Source organism: Ambystoma mexicanum, chromosome 5q (genome assembly GCF_040938575.1).
Source record: "Ambystoma mexicanum isolate Mex_15411 chromosome 5q, UKY_AmexF1_1, whole genome shotgun sequence".
Classification (NCBI taxonomy): domain Eukaryota; kingdom Metazoa; phylum Chordata; class Amphibia; order Caudata; family Ambystomatidae; genus Ambystoma; species Ambystoma mexicanum.
Window position 1 is genome coordinate 685,172,698 of NC_090933.1, and position 23,993 is coordinate 685,196,690.

Sequence of the window (23,993 nt, forward strand, 5' to 3'; positions counted from 1 at the left end):
TGAGGCGATCTTGACCAAGAACGCCAAGAGGACTCCGATTCAGTGGGCCGCTCTGTGTGTGCATCTTTCCGAGAACTTGGCACGCATGTCGAGTCTCGGTTGGACTTCGAGTGTTTAGGTGTGGAAGTGATGTGGGTAGCGCTCGCGTCGCCGGGTGTGTTCCCCATAACTGCCTTGCCGGACAGCCTTCCGAGGTCAGGGACCTGCGCTTGGCCATCTTTCAAGGCCTCGTTGCCCTCGCCGTCCGAAAGTACGGCGTCGCTGCCATCACTGAAGGTGCCCTCTGCTTCCATGGCCTCGCATTGCCTGGCGTGATGGGCCCAACGTTTGGTCGAGCGGTCCATTAGCGTCTTAGCCTTGAACCGGCTACACGCTCTACAGTTCGCCCCGGGGTGGTCCCTCAGCAAGCAGAGGTTACAGGTGGCATGTTTGTCAACCCAAGGATACTTACGGTTGCACTTGGGGCAGAATTTGAAAGGGGTACCCTCCATACGCACCCTGTGGCAGCGGGCTAGTGTGTGTGTAGGAAATATATATGCGAGTGTAGAGTATGTTTCCACCCCCCACTCTCCCTACTTGCAGGGCCAAGGCCAGCAGAGGCCTTCCGAGGCCCAAAGTCCGTTGTGCAGCTCTCGACGGTTGTTTCTTCTCCGGGCCGGCGTTGAGCTTCGATGACTCGACGTGGAAGAAACAGAAATATTATATTTAGCAAAATATGGCTGAAAGCAAGGGAACTCTGCGGAATGCTTCCGTCAAGTATGGCGGAAAAAACAATCTGAGGGTCCTACACGCATAAGGGATCATGGGTACAGTGGACGTCACACTAGGGATAGTATTACTTGCACGCCCTGTGTCGACGCCCATTTTTGAGTTTCAAAAAACAAACTAATATTCGCAGCTTCTGCTAGATGTCGGCCTATGCACAGCATGTGATCTAAGCAAATTCCACAAGCCTAAAAAAAACCAATTTTTATATATATATATATATATATATATATACACACACACACACACACACACACAATTACTCACCGTAATCATATTTTTGATACTTGCATCTGCTTAGATTCACATGGTATGAATAGACAACATCTAGTGGAAGCTGCAGAGTATTACAGTTGTTTTCAAACTCAAAAAGAGACGTTGATAGGGCGTACAAGTAATACTATCCCTAGTGTGACGTCCACTGTACCCATTGTCCTTCACGCGTCGAGGTCCCTCAGATTGTGACATGAGGTAGCATGAAGTGTATCGTGAGTACAGGTGTCACCAAGCAAATAAATAAGAAAAGCTCATAAAGCATCTATGCACCTGCTCCCTTGGGAGGAAGGATGGGCGCATGTGAATCTAAGATTACAGTGAGTAATATATGCCTTCTGAGGCCTGTGGAATCTGCTTAGATCACATGCTATGCATAGATTAGCGAGCAGTGTTAGGAGAAGGTGGTGGGTTGTGAGAAGGAGCGGCAGCAAACAGATGTTTTAGAACCGCTTGTCCCACCTGTGTATCTGCTTTGGAATGAGTGTCAAAGCAGTAGTGCTGAGTGAAGGTATGTACTGAGCTCCATGTAGCTGCTTTTCAAATGTCTAGGGGGACATTTGCAATAAAGGCCGAGGTACCTCCTGTGCTTCTTGTGGAGTGAGCTCTTGGTGTGAAAGGCAAGGTTTTATTTGATAATTAATAGCACAGCTGTATGCATCAGACTATCCATCTGGAGATGGCACTCTTGGAAATGCGTTCTCCTTCTCTGCCTGGTGCTATGGAGACAAACAGCTGGTCTGTTTTCCTCAGCGGTCTGGTCTTGTTTACGTAGTAAAGGACCGCCCTCCTCACATCTAATGTGTCGAGTTTTACCTCAGCTGAGGGAGTTGGATTCTGAAAGAAGGCCGGTAGCTCAATGGATTGGTTTAAGTGGAAATTGAAAATTATTTTAGGAGAGCATCGCGGATGGGTGAGCAAAACCATTTTTTCCTTATGAATGATAAAAGAAAGGATCCTGCACTGACAATGCTCGCAATTCACTAACCCTTCTCATGAACGTAATAGCCACTAAGAAGGCAGTTTTGTAAGTCAGGTGTTTAAAAGACTGGAATTTTAAATGGGCTCGAAAGGGGGCCCCATGAGCTTAGCGAGTACAACATGGAGATCCCAGCCAGGTGATGGATTAGAAATTGGAGGGTGGAGTCTTTATACCACTTCCATGAAAGCCTTAATGACTGGAATTTTCCACCATGATACCTTACTCTGAAAGGTGGTGTACGCCGATAAAGCCGCCAGGTGGATTTTTATGGAGTTGAATACGAACCCTGAGTCTAACAAGTGGAGCATATAGTTTAGAATGTGGGATGAGTACATTCTACGGGGTTTATTTGTTTAGACTGGCACCAAATTACAAATCTTCTCCACTTGTCGAAACAACAGTGTCTGGTGTTTGGTTTACGAGCCTCCTTGAGGATATACTGTCCATTCACTGTTGTGGCAGACTAAGGTGTCCGAAATATGACCTCAGGAGGCAAGCTGTCAGGTTCATTGAGTGTGGTTGAGGGTGTACCGTTATTCCCCCATGTTGGGTGAATTGGTTTGGTTGACACAGGAGTTTGATGGGATCACAAATCGACAGTTTGCGCAGATGTGGATACCATGGCTGTCTTGCCCACATGGGAGCAACTAGGATGAGCGTCATTTGTTCCCTGTGAATCTTGCTCACTACCTTGCTCATTAAGGGAGTCCAGCGTGGGGGCGGGGGGGAAGGGAAGAGGACTGGTGTAAGCACATTTCCCGTTCCAGTTCAGGGCATTGCTTGTTTTCTCCTGTAGCGAACAAGTCTAGCGTGAGGTAACCCCACTGGGAACAAATGTGATCTACTATGTCTGGGTCTAGTTGCCACTCGTGTTCTTCTGGTAGGGGATCTCTGCTCCGAGAGTCCGCTAGGGTGTTGTGCACTCCTGGAATGTGTTGGGATGATGGGAACATCCCCCGTTTGAGTGCCCACCACCATATTTTCTATGCCAGCTTGGACAGATTTGGAGAGTGTGTGCCCCCTTGTTTGTTTAAGTAGAACATTACAGTGATGTTGTCTGTTAAGATCTGAACCTTCTTGTTCGTCAGCTGCGCTTTGAATGCTTGAAGAGCTTTGAACACTGCTAGTAGTTCCAACAGGTTGATGTGGTTCTGTGTCGTGATGCAAGTCCACATAGCATGTGCTGTGTGGTGAAGGTAATGAGTTGCCCACCCGGAGAGTGAAGGGTCTGTTGCAACGATCGCTTGCGCCTCCTGTTTGTGGAAGGGTTTTTTCTTTAACAGATTTTCCCTTGACCACCAGCATAGGTTTTGAACTAGTTTTGGCGAAACGACCACTAGATCGTCCCACTGACCGATTGCCTGAGCCCACTGTTTCACCAACCACTCATGCATTGGGCGCATGCGCAGACAAGCATCTGGGGCCAGGTAAATACACAACGTCATCATGCCTACTAAACGCATTACTTTGCGTACGCTTATCTGACGACGGGCTTGGTACTGGGGTATTTGCCAAAGCATGTTTTGAACTCTTTCCAGGGATGGAAAGGCCAAGCCAGCTTTTGTGTCTAAGACAGCTCCTAGGAACTGTTTTGTTGTGTTCGGTACAAGACTTGACTTTTTCTCATGTATTGAGAAACCCAATTGGAAGAGGAGGTTTATGGTTCTTTGCGCGTTTAGTCTGCAAAGATGGGGCGATTCCCCCATTAGACAGCCAGTCCAGGTAGGGGTACACTTGGATTGCCTCCCTGCGCAGGTGCGCTGCCGCCACCACCGCCAGTACCTTGGTGAATAAAGAAAGCAACCTATTCGAACAACTGGAGTTAACCAAACCCTCAACTACAGAACTAGAGCTAGCTGACCTAGACAAGAAAGCAGATCTACTACACAAATGGATTGCAGACACAATTGAGAAGATCGCCCCAGAAAAACCATTTCAACCATAAACAAAAAAAAAAGCGCAATGGCAAAATGGTGCACCCCACTATTAAGCACCATGGAAAAGGAAAACAAAAAGATGGAACTGGAATGGAGGAAAGAATACAACCCAGACCAAAAAAAAAAAAAAAAAAAAAACACTGTTCCAGAGACAAATCCGCACATACAGGAAGGAATCAGTGCAATCAGTGGACAAGGAACAGAATTCCTACAAAATAAATTAAACAAGCCACAAGCCAACAAGACTCCTTTGGTCAAGCAACGAAACCCGCCTGGAACTAAAAAACTTGTAGGGACCTCCTTCTACCACGTAGCCGCAAAAACCTGGAACAACATTCCAAAAGAAATAAACACCTAAAGATCACCTAAAATTTAGGAAATTACTAAAAACCTGGCTCTTCAACACCACAAACGCAAACAACAGAGTAAAAGGGAGTACTAAACTGGAACGGATACTGACAGCTACCAGAACAGACAGGGAATCTCCCACCTCACTTGGACGGGTGACGCCGAGTCGAGTGGAACACAGGCGACTCCCATGAAGACAGAGTCAACAAACCCAGCCAATCCCACCCAACACTCTCACTCGCCCCTTAGTTCCTACCAGGTACCACAGTGTTGTGGAATTTCTGGGATATTGGCAATCACCACACTAGCTGAGTTGTGGACATTGGCAGGTGAACTGGCCGTAGAGTGGGAACGGAAGACAGGTGGGGTTGTGAGGGAGGCTGGTGTAGGAGGGGGCCAGATGTGAAGGCACCATGAATGCCGAACTGGCCCAGATCAGGACAGAGGCACAGGGGTGCTCCCGAACCCCATCTGGGGAGATTACGCAAGCCCAGCGCCTCAATTCAGGATAGGGATGCCAACTAACCAATTCCACTAACAATTTCCCCCTCTGCATACACCTCTCAAACTCCCAACCAAACACAACCACAAACCTACAGCACAACAAACTGCACAAACTTCACTACATTGCAACAACAAAACAAAAAAAACAAAAAACACAGACTCAACAGTACACAACGACTACCAGCCGCAAACACCCCAGGCCCAGCCAACGGACCCACCGGGCTGAGGCCACCAACAGCACATCACTGCTCTCTTGCACTTTTCCAGCTTCCTCCCACTAACTTGCCCTCCATTCCTCTTTCAGAGCCGATAGAGCGCCAGGGGACTGCTCCGGTGGGGATAGTGCACGGTACAACAATACCCTTGAAGCGGAAGCTATTCCGAAGGGTAGCACCTTGAATTGGTAGTGCTGGTTTGCTATTTTGAAACCAAGAGTTTTCTGTGCGCTGGGAACATTGAAATATGAAGATAGGCATCTTTCATATCCAGTGTTGCCATGTAGTCTCCCCGTTTTAGTAGGGGGATTACCTCTTGTAGCATGGTCATGCAGAATTTGTGTGGCTTTGCATAAGTGTTTGCAGGGCAGAGGTCTAACACTGGGCGCATCGTTAGATCTTGCTTTGGCACAAGCAAGTAGGTTGAATAAATACCTTGTTTACCTCGTTGGACGGCACAATCTCTATGGCGTCCTTGAGAAGCAACGCATTGACCTTTTCGAGAAGGATGAGCTGTTCTTCCCTTGGTGTCTTCTTTTGGTGCGGGGGATGGTTCAATGTACTTTGGATGAGCTCCACACAATAACCTCCCACTACTGCAGATAGCACCCACTTGTCGTCGAGGTTATTCCCTTCCGTGCCTGGTTGAAGTGTGAAATCCATCCCCCCTACTGGGGAAGAATGGGAGGGGACCTGTAGCGGGTCGTCATTGCTTGGGAGGTGTTCCTCCACCTCTAGACGTGGAGGACCTTCCCCGGCCACGGGATCTGCGCAGGCCTCTTTGGTAACCCTGTGACGCCTGGCTTTGGTTGTTATTCCAGGAAGAATTTTGACCTTGTCCGTAGTCGGACCCTCTTTGGGAATTTTGCCCACGAAAGCAGCGAAAATTGCTCCCGCCTCTCTGGCCAGGTGGTTTATTAGTCACTTGGCCAAAGGTCTTCAGGGTATCGTATTCCTCCTTGGTGGACTTAAAGGCGTCTTCCACCGCTTTGCCGAATAAATCTGTTGGTTCCACTGGCATGTTAAGTAACATCGCCTGGGTCTCTAGCTTAAAGCCAGACTGGCGAAGGCAAGCGTAGAGCTTGATTATGGTTCCTTCAGTGATTATTCGGGCTGCTTTATCTGCAGCGTCGAGGTTATGCTCGATAATGCAGCTGGCCGTAGCTTTGCCTTTAAGGGCTTGAGAGAAGGTAATATGGTGGTTATTTCTTTCCATTAATGGCAATCATAACTTGCCAACAGTGTCCAATTGTTGGCGATTTTAGCTTGAAACGCTGCCCAGGTCGCTATCTTCCTTCCCATGGTATAGAGCATTTTGCTCTACTTGTCTGCGGGAGCCTCCGAAGAGGCTAGTGGTGTCCCTGCCCTTTTACAGGTAGTAGTGACCACGAGCGAATCCAGCCATCCCTGGATAAAGAGCGGGTCAGACTGTGCTGGTCAGAAATGTTTCCCTATCCGCGAGTTTACTGCCAGTGTTGAGTTAGGTGTCTCTAGTGAAGGTTGGATTCTTCTCTTGACAGATTTCAAAATTGGGAGGCAGCCTCCTGGTCTCCCAAGATAACCTCGACAAAGTCTCTGTCTTGCTGAGTTTCCTGTGTTTGAATACCAAAGTGCTCAGTTGCTTTGATTAACATGTTGTTGAAGAGGGGCTGATTATCTACCAGAGATTCAGGCACTGGGGAATCTTGAAGAATTGGTGAGGCCATGGTATACACCTCTGCCTCATCATCATCATCATCATCATCATCATCCCCATCATAATAATGATCTGAGTGTTGGTAATCCTCATTATCCCCTTCAGTGTCCGTATTAATGTCATAAAGCTCAGCTGATATACAAGACCTTTTTGCTGGTGGCTGGGATGAAGCCAGGGGCTGAAAAGTGGAAGTGAGGGGCTGAGAGCTAGAAGCCTGAGTAGTAGGAGGTGTAATTTGAAAGTTTAATAGCTTGAGGGTTTTTCCTCAAAAGAAATTGTCAAAAAAAGTAATTCTTGACATCAACCCATCTAGGTCCTCTGCAGTCCATTGGGCTGAACTGGGAATGACCCCAGGGTAGGGTAGGGACTTGTACTATGGGTGTAGGAGTGGATAGGCCCTTATTCTGTAAGGCCTTAGCCAAAGAACATTCCTCTTGTGGGAGAGGTAATGCTTCTTTAGAAGGGGTAGACATGTCTTTATGAGACTTGTCTTTGTGATTAGAACATTTGGAGGAAGACTTTTTGGAATGAGTAGCCTTCAACAGGCTCTCAGGAATGTGTTTTTAACCAGGTCTGACAACCCAGTGTTTACCAATTTCAACGAAGGATGTCACGTCTCGGTAGCGGGATGGACCTACACCTCGTCTGCAGATCAGCTTTCGGTTGACGTATCCGAGTGTTTCGTGGACGGCGCCGACTCATCGCCCCGGGATGTGTGTTTAGTGGCGTGTGAAAGGGTAGTGCTCTTGCCGCCGGGTGTCATCCCCATAACAGAGCTGCCAGACTGTCCCGGGGTCAAGGGCCTACACTCGGGAACTTGGCTGTTGCCCGTCACCCTCGCCAAATGAAAAGATGGCAACGCTGCCATCACTGGAAGCTCCCTCCAGGTCAATGGCGGCTTTGGCCTGCACTGCATGATGGGCCCATCGCTTGGTTCTGCAATCTTTAAGGGTCTTAGGTTTAAAGAGCTTGCAGGCTCGACAGTGCCCTTCGTTGTGGTCGTGGTTTAGACACAAGTTGCACACTCTGTGTTTGTCAACCCATGGAAATTTTGAATTACACGTGGGGCAGAATTTAAAAGGTGTTCTATCCATATCTGGGAAAGGAAGCCAGGCGATAAAGGGAAGGGTGGGAAAATGTATTGTATGACGACCGCCCCCCACTCTCCCTACTGTAAGGGCCTAGGCCCGGTGGGCCTTCCAAGGCCTTAAGGGTCCATCGAATCTTCAATTCATCCGACAGCGCTGTCTTTTGGCTGCGTCGATTTGGCCGAAGTCGGAAGGAATGGACAGAAAGAGTAAACTATTTTTAAACTTGTCCGATGGCAGAAAAAACAATCTTAGACCTCCGCGTGAAGACCATGGGTACAGTGGATGTCACACTAGGAATAGTATTAGTAGCACGCCCTGTCGACGTCCTTTTATTTGAGTTTCGAAAACAACTAATACTCTGTAGCTTCCACTAGATGTCAGCTCAATATATATAGGAAGTAGGAATTAATACAGATTGGAGGGCCAAAAGCAGTTTGAAATCGAAATCAAGATTCAACCCCACTACTAATGCCGGCAGTAACATCGAGGTGTTTCACAGCCTAGTTATTGAAGACTTAAAAAGCTTACGCAGAAGAACCAAAAATTCCATCTTCAAAGACAACTTAACAGTGAATGAGAGACGAGAACTGCAAGAACTTCAGGAGCTAAAGAACTGTATAATCAAACCCTCCGACAAGAGGTGTAACATAGTCCTACTCAGAGATGAATATATTAAAGAGGCCTATAAAAACTAAACGACACAAGCTGCTACACAAAATTGAAGTCCAATCCCATGATAGAACTGGAACAGACAGTGAAAACATTCCTTGATAGATGGGAACAAAGAGGCATCATATCTGAAAAAACTTTGAAATTTCTATGATCAGTCATGCCATAACACCGAATATATATTTTTTACCGAAGGTTCACAAAAATCTAAAAAAGACGCCTGGGAGACCCATAGTCTGTCTCAAAGGGTCGGCTTTGGAAAATGTGTCCAAATATACAGATGAAGTACTGTTTCCGTTCGTTTCTGCTCTTCCGTCTTACATAAAAGACACTACAGATTTTTTTTTGCAAAATTGAAGATATCCCTTGGGAGGCGGAGTATCTTATGGCAACGACGGATGTTGTTTCTTTGTACACATCCATCGGACACGAGGATGGAAAAAGAGCATGCCTACATTATTTGAATACAAAATCATTGAATTACTTGGAACATACTCAAATGGTGATGGAAATGATCGATCTTTGTTTAACTAACAATGTCTTCCTCTTCAACGATGAATATTTTAGACAGGTTCAAGGATCCGCAATGGGCACAACATTCGCGCCATTGTACGCCAACCTAATGATGGGCGCATGGGAGGAATTAGAGGTCTTGTCATGATGCCTACCTCCAAGGAGCCAGACCATGCCCAGCTACCCCAGAGGCAGACATGTCCCCGAGGGAAGTCTCAGCAGCCCCAAGTAGGGGCCCTTTGGACTCAGTCCTGGCGCCTTTGGCGCCAGGCTCATATTGGACAACAGTCCTGGCGCCAGGCTCATAAAAGATGACTTTGTGTTTAAAGGTGCTTGGTGTAAACTTACCTGATGCAGACCATGCCGCAGCATCCGGGCCATCTAGAGGCCTGAATGGGACTACTTTATCTTTGGGGACTACTTACCCACACGGGTGTGGCCGGAGGAAGAATACATACCTGAGAGGAAGGATACATACCTGGAACTACTTCAAAGGCTATTTAAGCCACGCCCAAGCAGCAACTCACGCTTCGCATTGTTCTGCATCTAGCAGCTGGACGCTCACCGTGTCTGCTCTTGCATCCTGACTTCTGCCACACCCGCCAGCATCCTGGAACAACTGCAAAGGGAGAAGAGAATAGGAGAAAGAAGAGTCCTTACCTGCTAAATCCGCATTCCGGAGACATTTCGCCGACGATCCTGAAAAGGAAGACATTCATTTTAAAAACACATCGCATCGATCGCTGCAGCGCCGCATTCCACTCACCTTTACTAGGCGCCTCCATGTTCATCAGCGACCATCTCGATCCGCAACCACATTTCAGCGCCTAGGGAGAAAAAGACAAGAACAAAGGTGAGCTAGGGAAGAGAATAAGAAAACCTTAATTTGCCATCATAAGACTTACCTGTTGGGTCATTCCCACTTCATTTCGGGTCGGTGCCGCATCCTGGCATTTCCGGACCCCGGCCCCTATGGGGAAAAAAAGACACAAGCATTAGTGCATTAATGCAAGGACACTAAAGGAACCTCTCATCAAATAACTCACCCGAGTTTCCTTCGTCGGTTCCATTGCTCACCTCGGAATCTTTGTTCTGCACCTGAAATAGAGACAACGGACAATTATTATTTCGGGCTCATATTTATAAACAGAATTCTCACAGAACTTTACCGGGAAGGTCAAGCAAACTAGAACTCTCTACAATCCATGATCCAGTGAAGTAACTGGGTTACAACGCGCCCCTGCATCAGAAGCAGGATGGAGAGCTCGTCCTTTCAGACCCTAAGGTGAGACTTCACGGGGAATCGCAGAAGGGTTTCGTGGAGGGTGAGAAGGGAGTGGGAGGCTTACACATTATCCCGCAGATTGTTAATACTGCCTTTTCACACACAGAAAGATATTTCTGCGAGTCAGACAAGCCAGATTTGAAGGTCCGGTCCAGTCCATCTTCTGAGTCCTGCGCTTCACCATAGAAGAGGCAACAGCACTCCAAACCAGGCCTGCGCCTCCGTGGGAGTCAGGTGAGCATAACAGGTCTGGACAGAGGAAAACTACGAATTTACACAAAATGTAGTCCTATGGCTCAGATACATCGATGATTTGTTAATTATCTGGAAGGGTACTGCAAAGGGTTGGCTGGATTATGTAGAAAAATTTAATCTAAATTCCAGAAACCTAAGATTCACTGAAAGTCACAGCAGGACTTTTATTACCTTCCTTGATGTAAATGTAAGAATAGTGAACAACAAAATCACGTGCGAACTACACAGGAAAAAGGTGGGCTCAAATACACCACTGCATGCACACAGTGGACACCCGAAGAGTTTGATTTGGAGTGTCCCTTATGGTGAATTTGTAAGACTCAGAAGGAACACCACCACCTTAGAAACATATAATAAAGACAGCAAGATCACGGCCGCTGGCTTTCAACGACAGATGTATCCCAAACGAGTCATTGAAAGGGCTTTTCTGAAAGCTAGACAGCTAGAAAGACACTCTTTTGACAAGCTGTCACAAGAAAAAAAGAGGAACCAGAGGAAGAAAAAAACACTAGGGTTATCCTCACTTTTGATAGAGAAGCCAAAACAATTAGACACATTTTGCAAAAACATTGGAACATTCTCTTAGCAGATCCAGACCTCGCCAAAAGTCTAAAAAGTCACCCATAGATAAGCTTTAGAAGAAACAGATCTTTCAAAGACATCCTGGTCCAGAGTTTCATGTCCAAAGAAGAATCCAAGACACAAAAAAAACTGGCTAACTATGAAAAAGAAAGGGTTCCACAAATGCACAAGGTGCAATATTTGCAAATACGCAAAAGATTGTGAAGCATTTACTCATCCGGTGACAGGCCAAAAAGTTTGGATCCCACGCGAAACTGATCATGTGGTATATGCCCTTACCTGTCCCTGCCAAAAATGGTATAATGGCAGCACGAAGTGCAAACTGAAAATTCGTATCCAACAACACGTGCGTGCAATTCTTCACAATGATGCAAATTACCCAATGGCTAAATACTTTTCTGATTGTCATCAAAGTAACATTGACAATTTTAGTTTCTTTGGACTATACAAAATAGAGATGGGCCCGAGGAGGAAACAAGAAGAAAATGCTAAAACAGAAAGAAACTCGCTGTATCTTACACTTTGAAAGTAAACAACCCAATGGACATAATATCGACGAAGAGTTGTATACTTTTCTGGGGTGCTAACAAACTCCCATACTTTCAGTCATTCATATATACAGATATATACAAATAATCTAGAGGACAAATAGGCGTACAGTTGTAAGAGTGCCCCTTTTGAATTTATAAGTGAAGTCTCTCCTTGGTATCGTTGAAGCTTTGTAGTACCCTGAACAAATGGTTGCATAGAGAAGATGTGATTATGGTGAATCATAACAGTAGAAATACCACCATTGTTTTAATCAAGGTTTTAATCTCATTTTTAGTGTGTTTTTAGGTGATTGTTTCTCTTTGCACTTATGTCTATGATTAATATTGAAAGATGATGGAAGAAGAGGTGAAGTATGTGTTACAAAAGATGGCTGTAAAAGCTGGCGAAGACCAGATAGAGAAACTCCATCCTGGGCCTCCGTGATTCCCAGGGCAGAGTCCAGTTCGGAGAGGGAGACAAGCAACGCGTTGCAGTAGCTCACCTCACAGACACAATGACAGCTTCCCCGAGATCGCCCGAAGAGTAGTTCTCTTACCTGCGAGACGCAGCACTTCCCCAGATCGCCCCTACAGTACATGATGAGCTAGAGATCCCGATCACAAGCGAAGAGGTCGACAGTCATCAAGAGTCTCAAACCAAGGGCCCTGGGTCCAGATGGATTCTCGACCGGCTTTGACAAGGTCTTCCGCTCGCAGCTCGTGACCCCCCCTGACATCGCTCTTTAAATCTTTTGCCGCTTTGGGGTCAATTACCCCATCAATGCAGGAATCGATCACCGTCCTCACCCTGAAGCCGGGAAAAGACCCCAGAGACATCACGGCGTACAGACCCATCTCCCTACTAAACCTGGACACTAACATTTACTCAAAAGTCTTGGCTAACCGATTAGCGAGGGTGCTCCCGGACATTATTGACCCAGACCAGACAGGATTCGTACTGAACAGATCCGCTGCAGACAACGTCCGCAGGGTCCTAAATCTGGTCGAAGTCACTCAACGAGATGCACGAAAACTGGCTGTGCTAGCTTTAGATGCGACTAAGGCCTTTGACAAAGTGGACTGGTCATTCCTCCGACTAAACCTAGAGTCCTTCCACTTTGGACCCGCATTCCAGAAACTCGTCTTGGTGAACTACCAATCACTGAAGACCTTGCTCCGTGTTAACGGCTCCCTATCTACCCAGATCCGTTTATCATGCTGCACCAGGCAAGGATGTCCCTTATCTCCCCTGCTCTTCGCCCTGGTCATGGAGCCACTGGCCCAACGGAACCCGACTGAACCCCAGAATCAAAGGCCTCCAAGTAGGCCCCACTCAACATAAAATAGCACTGTATGCGGACGATGTGTTAACCATATCGGACACCACCCAATCGCTGAGGTCCTCCCTGGCAGAAATTCATCGCTTTGGTAAAGTTTCAGGATTCGCGAAATCAGCGGCTCTGTGGGTGAGACTGGAGCAGGAAGATAAGGACTCCTTCAAAGCCCTCTGCCCGATCCAACTTAGCAAAAAGTCCATCCCCTACCTAGGGGCACAGATCACAGCCCGACCGGAAGATACCTACCAAGCGAATTTTCAGCCGCTATTCAAGACCTTGGAGGAAGACCTCACTCGCTGGCTCTCACAGGAGATCTCGCTATTGGGCCGTATAGCGGCATGTAAAATGAACCTCCTTCCACGGCTGCTTTACACTTGCTCGGCCATTCCAGTTTTGATCCCCCGGCCCCCACTCTTGCACCTCCAGAGGAAGGTACTACGCTTCATCTGGAAAGGTAAAAAGTCAAGGATCCTGCTCAGGACGATCCTGAGCAGTCCGAATTTAGGAGGCCTAGGGGTCCCAGACCTCCAGAAATACCACATTGCGGCCCAGCTAGCTCACACTGAAGGCTGGACGATAAGTTCGAACAGACCTAGATGGGTCGAGATTGAACATTCCCGCTTACCCCTCTCCCCCTCCGCTTCATCTTCCTCTTCCTCTTTCTCCTGAGGACGGCGGGAAGATGCAAGAGGAAGTGGCCGACCATCCTATCTTCCACTAAGCAGACTTTATAAGCCTGGGAATGGACATGTAAACAGAGAGGAATCCCCAGAGACCTAGGCCCAGCTTCTCCGGTATTTCATAACCTGGCGTTCTCCCCAGGAACCCATCCAGCAAACTTTAAGAACTGGATCGCCGGCGGCCTCAGCTCCCTAAGCCAGCTTTTTGAGGGGAATCGGCCACTCACCTTTGAACAATGCAAAAACTCCTTTGGCCTGGCGGAAACAGACAGATTCACATATGCGCAACTAAGGCATTGGTTTTCCCATCCAGCAACATGCGAGGCAGCGACTGACAATCGCAGATCCCCCACACCGAGGGCGAATCTCAGCGATGTACAAGCTGTTGCAGACAAATTTTCTTGTCGCTAGAGCAACCTACATGAACCAATGGGAAACAGACCTAGGACACCTGATAGAAGACCAGGTCTGGTCAGACATTTGGTATCGCACACGTACCTCTTCCATCTGCATTACTAATCGTGAGTGTGCCCATAAACTACTTCTAAGATGGTACTACCCGCCGCTCAGACTGCATCATTTCAACCCAGCCTTGGACCCTCGATGCTGGCGTCGATACGGCCTCCAGGGATCGTTCATTCATATGTGGTGGTCTTGCCCAGTGGTTGCAAATTTCTGGGCCCAATGCATCGCCACCATAGCAGACATAACTGAGATAATGCTGCCCTTGGAGCCAGAACCAATTCTATTAGGAGCCCCGATCCCAGGCATATACCCAAGATCGGGCAGAAGAGCCACCCTCCTTACTCACCTGCTCCTGGCCACTAAAATCACGGTGGCACGAACCTGGAAATCGCCGGAAGGACCCCTAATGATCCTATGGTGGCTGAAACTCTGGGACATTTTTGTCACGGAAAAGATCACGGCGGCAAGCAGAGGCCTCCTTCACCGCTTCATGAACATTTGGCCCCCAGTAATAGACCATGACCAGAGCTATCCAGCTCTAACTTACGCCACGGGCGGTAGCAAACGCTCTAATGGCTGGGAGCACGGAGATGATACAACGGACAGAAGAAAAAGAGTTGGGCGTTAACTGAGGGGGAACAGGAATGGGGTTGGTAAGGGAGGAGATGATCAATGAGCTGTATAGATGGTCATGAAAGAGTATGTTGTAATCTACTTTTCTTCGATCAAAAATAAACAGGTTTAAAAAAAATAAAAAATAAAAAAGGTGGCTGTAATTTCCATGCAAAATCACTTGGTGACTATGTTGACCAGCACCAAGTGAATGTGAGTATTAATCTGATTTGTTGGTGCACTTTCAAGACAGGTGCGGCATAATTAACGACCATGACTTGCACTATGCACTTTATTGGTATTTGAAAAACTGATGAACTGGCATAGAAGTTGGTTTTGTAGAATAATGGCAATACGATGTTGCAGCACGAAGCACTTTAAAATAGGAATTCACGTAATTATCAGTGATGTATAAAGGTGACAAAGATAATTATGCTTTTCTGCACTATGCACTTTATGATCTATGAGAGATGTTGGGTGTGCACTAAGCACCTGCGATGCATGTAGGTATGCAATTTAATTATAAGATCGCAGAGAAACTGGAATGACGTAATGTCAAAAGGTTTCGTTGCACTTTATTGCTTTTAAGAACATGTTGCTAATGCACAAAGCACTTAACTCCTACTTTTAAAGTCGATAGCTTGACAAAATGACATTTTATCTAGAATTTCCATATGTAACACCCCTAAAACCAGTGCAATATTAGGAGTGTTTGATGGGCACTTGCCCTGAATTCCTCCTCCAGTTTAAGAGTTAGGGTATGCCATATAATCAGCTGTCACAGAAGGGGAATGTTAAATTACAAATGCTCCTGAACGCGATATGGATCATGGAATTACGCAATTTTTGAAAATTACATGCATACAATACAATGTAACTCGCAATCAGTTCACTGTTACTCATTTAACATACTAGGCCAAGATGGCCGAAATGGAACTATGGGCTTGCAGCTTCTGAGGAGAAATAGTCCTTTTATTATGTTTACACCTAAATCTCTTTTGCTGCCTCTCTTTCATGTCTTTTAAATGTTTGTTCGACAATGAGGCAAACCGTTGTGAACAAGCGGCGAGTTGGCCGCCGAACGCGTGAACGTCTCAGCAAGCTGATTGCTGCACTTGGGAGGACCCGTGTATTTTGGTCGCTTTTTGAATTTTAAATGGATTTCCATGTTTTTGTATTTTACAATTTTCCCTGCAAGACAAATAAAGGATGGTAACTTGTGGCAAACAAGGTGTGGCCCGGCAGTATTTGTTCTAATTGGGATCAATTTTGCCTTCTAACTGCTGTGGAGAGTGCAGCTCGAATCCTCTGCATGAAATGGCAGCATTTTGAACACATATATATATATATATATATATATACATACATATACATGTATATATATATATATATATGTAAGTGATCACAGTTCAACAGTTCAAGGGTGTTTAATGAACTTCAATGGGTTGGTTAAACGCCCATCTAACCCTAAAACTAAGGATGGGAGCAAGTTACGACCATCAAATAATAACATAATAACAGTCCTAGTGAAGTCTGTCGAAATAAACCTATTGCCAATCCTTACTTCTAAATACAAATGGTGTGGGACAGTAATGTATGCAAAAAGAAAAGTGTTCACGACAAAATCTGTCAGGATAGTTGAGCAGCTGGCTTCCAGTCTGCACTTTCAGCATGGGACAGTGTGGCACGCTGGAGCTCATCACAGACTCTGGCTTCTCTGCCACAAGGATACAGTTCAAAGCATAGGTATCGGGACCTTTTGCCCAAAGTCTCTCCCTCTCAATAACAGGCTCTTTTTCCAGAGGGCCCGACGTAACAAACGGCACCAAAGTTCCTTTCTTCTCAGGAATCTCACATTCACAAGTTTCACAATTGGTCTCCCTCAATCGGGCTCGGACCACGGATCTCCCCTCCTTTGGGTTCGGACCCCTTGAGCACAATGTACACAATTGGTCTTTTTCATTCAGGCTCGTACCATGTAATCTCACTTTCTCGTATCAAGAATCCAAGACTTAGGCAATGGGTTTTGCTTGAACTGTCGCAGGACCACTTTGATTCTTTTAATTTCCCATTACACTCTTACTATTGCCACTATTTGGCTGCATACCTTTACAGAGACCTTATACTGAGCACACTCGGGGTGCTGGACCACGGTCACCAGTATTGTAGCTTTTCACTGTTAAAGTTCACACATCCATAAGCTATTTAGTTTTCCTTGCGCGTCTTATAACCCGCGTTACCAATCTTCATTCTTGCACTCTTCATACAATATTGCCGCTTGCAACCTTAACACAGACCGGTCTTGCATCGGTCTCCCAAACTCACCGGGTGTGTTGATCTTTCTGGTGCTGCTTTGATATTGGAGGCAAGGACGGTCCCACTACAGCTGCTGCTCCTCCCCGACTCAGTCAACCGTGCAGGAGGGCCCCCGAGTATCTCCAACAATGTAGGATTCTTCAGTCCGTTTTCCTGGCCTTATGCTTTTAACTCTGAAGGACTCTTGAAAGTAACTTTCTCAACGGAAAGGTCAAGGGCACAGTTCTTGGTTTGCAGTCTTTCTTCCCTCGTTCAGCTGCCGCCTGGAAAATACTGTTCCTTTGTCTCGCTCAGAGTGTGCTCACGTGCTCCACCTTTTAATCTGTGTGGGGAAGTTTAATGGAAGTCAGGTGTGAGAGTTGACCAGTAATTGCGTGACCATAATAGTGGGAAATGTCAGGTACACTGCTCGGGTGCAAGTGTTTTCTCCAAGAGCAGGCTGTCCGTGTGAAAGTGTTCTAGCCATCAGGTGTCCCACTCTCCGAACACCCCACACCCAGGTGATCCTCCTGCACTGGTCCGTCCTCAGGAACTGAATCCAAAAGTGATGGCCGTGTCCTGGCCACGTGAAGGACAGATCTCCGGGGACAAGTGGGTGAGACACCTTTTGCTTTCTCAAAATATATCTCGATGTTAATATGGGCTCATCCTTTTATCGATTTTGAAAATACATCGATTTAGCTCCATATCTCCAAAATTCGATACATCGCCCGGTCCTATATGTGATCAGTCCAATGGGTTACTTGAATAAAGTAACATGGAAGGTGTATTAGAACTCGGGCTAACCACCTCCAAACTCCCTGATGCACAGAATTCACAGCCGTTACAAGAAGAACTGTCCCTGCTTAAAAGGTGCAGAGAATATTTGTGGACACCAGCACATGGGAATGTGGGCGAAATGCAGATAATTATTGCATGTACCTTGCATAGGGGTTTGCAGATGAAAATGACGTATATCCATTTACCTGGTAGCAGGTCAACTAAATTGCATGAGGAAAAGCACTGTTTCAGTGGGCTTTGGGAACCAAGGCAATTAGTGCTCCAAGGCACTTGAGGGAGGCCAGAGCCCAAAAGGTGGGCTTGCGACTTACTTTGGGGAGGAAGAAGGCTTTGGAGATATTGTGGGGTTAGCCCTGGTGCAGTTCAGCACCAAGAGCAGATTTCTATCAAAACATGTAACACATGGAAACAATCGGTTACTAAAAAGATCCAACGAAGAAGGGCCCTGAAAACAGTTTTCACTGACTCTGCCGTTCATGCAATCCGAAGCGATCCATGTAATGTAAGGCAGATCGGAGACATGGACAACAGGCTAAACAAGGTGCAGAAGTACCCAAAAGAGTCGAAACAAACATCAACTTGTATACGTCAATGCTATAAAAGGATGAGCAGAGTACCGTAAAGTCAAAAAGGAGGTGCACGCCAGTCTGTTGAGCAGAAGAAAGAAAGGCCTGAAGAAGGATTAGTGCTACAAGCTACCACAGAGCTTCAAAAGATTTGTGAACATGGAGGCCATTGTAACAGCCAGGAAGTGATGACTCAAACATATGCAATCTAGGATTACAGGTACTAAGAAAGATTTACACTGGCTAAACCCAAACATGGGGGCAACTCAGATCCCAATCAAGGGGAAGAACATCAAGGCAAGCTTTTTTCAGGATAACAGGGTTGCAGTTTCTCCAATGCCAGGCTCTCCCTGGCCTTGCTCTTCCTCACATGCACTAATTGTTCAGACCATTCCAGGGTAGGAGTTGCCGGTTGACTCACCACATGCCACACTGCCTACTTGAAAAATATTCCAATAATTAAGTTGGCTGTTAACCACTGCGGGTGCCGAGATGTGCCAAGACTGTCTGAATCGACTCTTGTGCCCGGATCAGCCAGGAAGCTCCAGCCTCTTCGATTAAGACAAAGGATGGGGCCCTGACTGAAACTAAGAGTGGACATCCTCAATAGGAGACAACAGGGTTGTGTGGGGATTGAAGATAAAAAGTTGCTGAAAACAAATTGCAATACAAGAGCAGGGCAAATGAGATCGGTGTATTTGCGTTTTACAGCCTGCTCACATACCCTTATGAGGCATGCTATTCACCTTTTCAATCTTTGGGACCATATAATCCAATTGGTGAACTGTCCAGAACGCCAATCGTCGCACCTGCCACTCAACTCGTTGCTTAATCGTTAATTATTCAGGCACTGCGATTCCCCAAGAACATAGAAAATTCTAGTCGAGGTGGGCCTCATGTGCTTAATTTACATCTTCCTTTTTTCTGTAATACAAGTTATGTACCCTCTGCCCCGCCCCTCTGGACTTGCTACCAAGGGCTTTGTTTTTCCACCTAATTCCCCAGCAACCCTTCTTGGTTTTCATTTGCATAAAGGTAAGGTGAGGCTGCTCGTAGTGAGCTGCCAGTTTAAAGCCACTCTGGGCCGTGTAAATTACTTTTTAGCACGGTTTTTAATTGTGTGTTACTGTTGCTAACTGTTCTATGCTCTTTGAGCATTTATAATGGTTTTCTTTAGTCGCCGCATTCGCGGCCAGTCCTCTTTCGGTGTCTCCGAGGGGCGGGCGTATAGCTCTCTCTCCTTGGCACATCAATATGTGTGTGTATAGGCAAAAGCCCGCGCAGCGGGCACGCAGACAACGCACCAAAGGCGTGCTTTGGGTAAGCCCGTCTGTGCCCGTCCGAGCATCAACCGGTAACAGAGGCATGCTATGGTACTCCAGGAAAAAGCTGCGGGATCTGGCCCCTTTGCACATTTGCCTTCCTGTTGGCTGGATAACGGCACATGACCCAGCTCCCCCGCTCAACAGTCAACAGCTGTTAGTCACAGAGCCACACACCACTGCGCTGTCTCCGTTACTACTCAATACATGTTCCTTTACGGCCCATGCAGCAGAAATATTTTTTTTTTATTGTAATTTTTAGTTTTAAATCAAACTTTTATCACAATATTTTTTTCCCTTTTTTATCAAAAAGTTTTAAGAAAATCAACATCTTTAATTCAGTTTACTAGCCAGACTTAAGTTTCAGAATCCAAACAGGCGTCCAGAAAGTTTGTTGAACACGTCAAATGAATAGAGCTTCCACCTAAGATTCTTTGCCACGAATCATCCATGTGGTCATTTTTGGGCGCAAAATGACCTAGGTGGATTGATCAAGGTTTTAAGTTCTGGGCATTCTGTTATATGTTTAAGTGTTTCTATATTGGACTATCTACAACCATTGTCGTCTGTTTTTTCAATATGACGTGCCACTAGCAGGTGTTTTGTCTTTACAGCGTTTAATCGCAGTTTCAGGAATCCATTTCGATGGTATCTTGAAGGAAATTTCTGTAGGTATTGGGGTAGATTGTTTAATTTGTTCGTTGCTCGACTATGGTCCAATGTGGATGAAAGATCTTTTAGTTTGGACATGTTTATTAGCCAGAACCATTGTTGTATCTTTTTTTGCAATTTGCGGCTGATCTAACAGTGTTTCAAGTTTGATGTCACTCGCTTTTAGAATTTCCTCGAGCTTTTGTACCCAGCTCTCGAGTAGTCCTGTGTATTCTGAGTTGTCTGTTGGCGCTAATATTATATAAGCAGGTACTGGATTTGCAATCTGTATTTTTCTTAACATCGCAAGTGATTTCCATACTACACAGCCATAAAGTTCTTCTAGCGCCAGTTCGTGTCTTATTGCAATAATTGAGATGTAGTTTGGAATCTTAACACTCTTCGCCAATAATTCCCTCTAGTTTTGCCCAGATTTTTTGGTCTAAGTTCCACCCTGTTTCTGAACCATATGTGATTCCTGGGACCACCTTTTGCACATAGAATTGCCGCACTGGAATTAGGCTGAACTTTCCATACAAGGTGTGGATTCTCGCTCCTTGTAAAGAGAACGTGTTCATTCGTTGGAGTAGGTGTAATACCCAATTGTTTTCACGGATTGACTTATTTATTTGCACTCCTAGATATCGTATTTCAGTGACAGCTTCGATTTCATCTTTGTCAGTCCTCCAGATGAAGTCTCGATTTCTTTTTCCCTTTGATGACCCAAAATTCATTATTTTGGTCTTATTTACGTTAATTCTTAATTCATTTTCCTTCATGTATTGATGTAGGCCCTGCAGTAGCCGCTGTAGCCCTATTTGCGTTCGGTCAAGCAAAACCAGATCGTCCGCATAGATTATGCACCAGATTTGGTAATCATTTATTTTTGGCGAGAAAAGATGTATGCTGGTTAGTGCATCCGGGATGTCAGCAACAAATAGTTTAAACAAGACTGCAGCTAGCGGGCAGCCTTGTTTCACCACTCTGTTCGTGCTTGTAGCATCAGTTAGTTCGCCTTTACCATTTATCCTTACGCAAATTGAAGTTTTGGCGTGAAAGGCCATTATAGGGTGTAGAATATTTGTTGGACATCCCCAGTTTTTAAGTTTTCTCCACAGAAGATCACGATTTACTGTATCAAACGCCTGTTGCATGTCTACAAAGGCCAGATTTAGGTTTATTCTTTTTGACAAGGCTTCCAATTTTAGCAGATTTACTATGGTCAGGTTGATCTCCGTCCCCAGTCCTTTAGTAAACCCAGTCTGACGACAGTCCATGATTCCTTGCTCGGTAGCCCACTATGTTAACTTTTGTTGTAGAAAAGTTGCCATTACTTTCCCAATTGTATCAAGAAGGGCAATGGGTCGATAATTAGCTGGATCAGCCCGATCCCCCTTCTTGAATACTGGTACAACAATCGCATCAGTCCATGATTCTGGGAGCGATTTCTGTTTTGCAATTCTTTTAAACAGCATAGCAATAAAAGTGGCCCATTCAGCTTTATGTGTCTTTAGTTGTACACATTGGATATGCCATCAGGATCTGCTGCTCTTGAGTTGTTTAACTTGGAGATAGCATTTTGAATGTCTTCCACGGTTTCTACAACTTCCCAGTCGGTTGACTCTTGGTTCACGTCCATTAATGAGACTTGTTGAGATTGATTGAAAACGCCTGTGAAGTGTTGTTGCCACGCTTCCTCAGATACTCCATTAGCAAGCATGTCAGTTTGATTTGCGTTGTTATTTAAGATGCGCGAAATCTCTCGCGTGTTGTTGGATTGAATCAAGGACATCAACTCACCATGTTCTTGATCTCTTATACAGGCAAATGACTTGTGCCAATTTCGGTATTTTTGTCGCCGTTGTTTGATTTGTATGGCAGTATTCGCTCCCATATTTCGCTTCAGTTTTCTTATATCTTTATTTAGCAATTTCTTTTGGCTGTTAACTAGATTGCTCCACTCGTGCTTGTGTGGAGACTTGTTGTTTAGAGACCTAGGATTGCTCATTTGTTGGTAGGGCAGTAACAAAGCATAGTTTGTTGAATTTGTTTGCTGGCGAGGACTCGAAATTCCTCGGTAAAGCCTTTTATTTGATGTTTATTTAGGCGTAACCGATTTCGCCCTTGATTTACTTCAACTGATTGCTTATACAGAGCTACTTCTGTTTTTTGATGTATTGGCCATGACATTTCCAAAATGTCATGGTCACTTCGGTCTGTCTGGATAATGCGTAGCTTAGAGATCTTTGTCCAAACATTTCTTGATGTCCAGATGTAATCTAGAATTTTTTTGTGTCCAAAATTTCTCCAAGTGAACATCGGTGGAATGTCTCCCGGTATTTGTCCATTTACCAGGTTACAATCTCTTGCGTCCATTTCGTTTTCCCAGCATGCTCTCCTTTCACTGTTGGTCCGTTTTTCTTTTATTTCTGATGAAATGAGTTTCCTTTCGTCGTTGAACCATGATAGGTTCATATCACCACATAGGATTATTGATAGGTATTGGTGCTTCTTTTGATTTTTGTCAATTATTTGTGTTATTGATTGGATAAAGTTCTCAGTTGATATCTTCACTGGGTTCCAGTACAAGTTGATTAGGAGTATGTATTTTACTGCTGTTGCTTGACTAATTGGTTTTCGAATTAGTGTTGCCTGTACAAGGCTATTTGGATTTTCAGTTTCACATACTTCCCACGTGGTTCCATGTTTCACCATGGTTATCAATCCAGACTGAGGGCGACCTCGAGCGGTTTTTTCTGCTGGATTAAGAAGGGTCAGGTACCCATCCTTTGCAGGCGGACTACGTAACCATGTCTCCTGGGAAGTCTTCAAAGAGGTGCTGGAAGCCTTGTGTATTCCTTGAGATCAGTGTGACCAGCCCTTCTCGTTCATTTCTTTCTAGCTAATGATTTCTTTTCCTTGTTTCCGCATCACTTGTTTGCGAGAGCCCAGACTGACTGGTTTTCATCTGGTTTCTCAGGATGTCCTGACGTTGTTCCATGGAGTCGATTGTCATTTTTCTGGCGTTTGTGCCTCTAGAGATTTTAGAAAGGGGCGACTCTTCATCTGAGATCTCAAAACCCATGAACAACAATTCTTCTTTTGCTCCCAAGAGTGTTTTTCGTACAGCTTTCGAATTTATATGCAGCAGAAGTTGATCTCCGCGTTTTTCTGAAATATATTCCACAATTCCTATGTCATTCGTTGCGACAGTTCTCAGTATAGGCACGGAGTGCAGTAATCGCATGACGTTGGCTCTATTCAGGTTTACGTCGTTTTCCTCATGGAAGATGTTTTCAATCCGTATTCTGCCAGACTTGTCTTTTGATTCAACTTGTTTAAGTTTATCAGCTGCGCAAGATTTAATCTGCGATTGTGCACGTGTTAGTTTTGGATTTAATGAGACGTGATGTTTTGTCACTTTGTTTTACTCTTTGCTGATCGCTGACTCAGATTGTCTGTTTGATTTTTTTGTATTGACCCATTTTTCTCTGGACTCGTTTGTGTTTGTTAATTGTGCACTTGGTTTCATCGACAAACATTTTTTCAGCTCCTTTCTTTGGTTCTTTCATGGTTGACTGACATGTTTCATCCAACTCCTCGGGATCTGCCATCGATT

General features: G+C 45.5%; 1 protein-coding gene across 2 annotated transcripts in view; it reads right to left on the minus strand.

The window, feature by feature from the left end:
• COPS5 (COP9 signalosome subunit 5) overlaps positions 1-23,993 on the minus strand; it is a 404,773-nt gene that overhangs the window by 303,576 nt on the left and 77,204 nt on the right. The gene's annotated exons all lie outside the window — the stretch shown is intronic.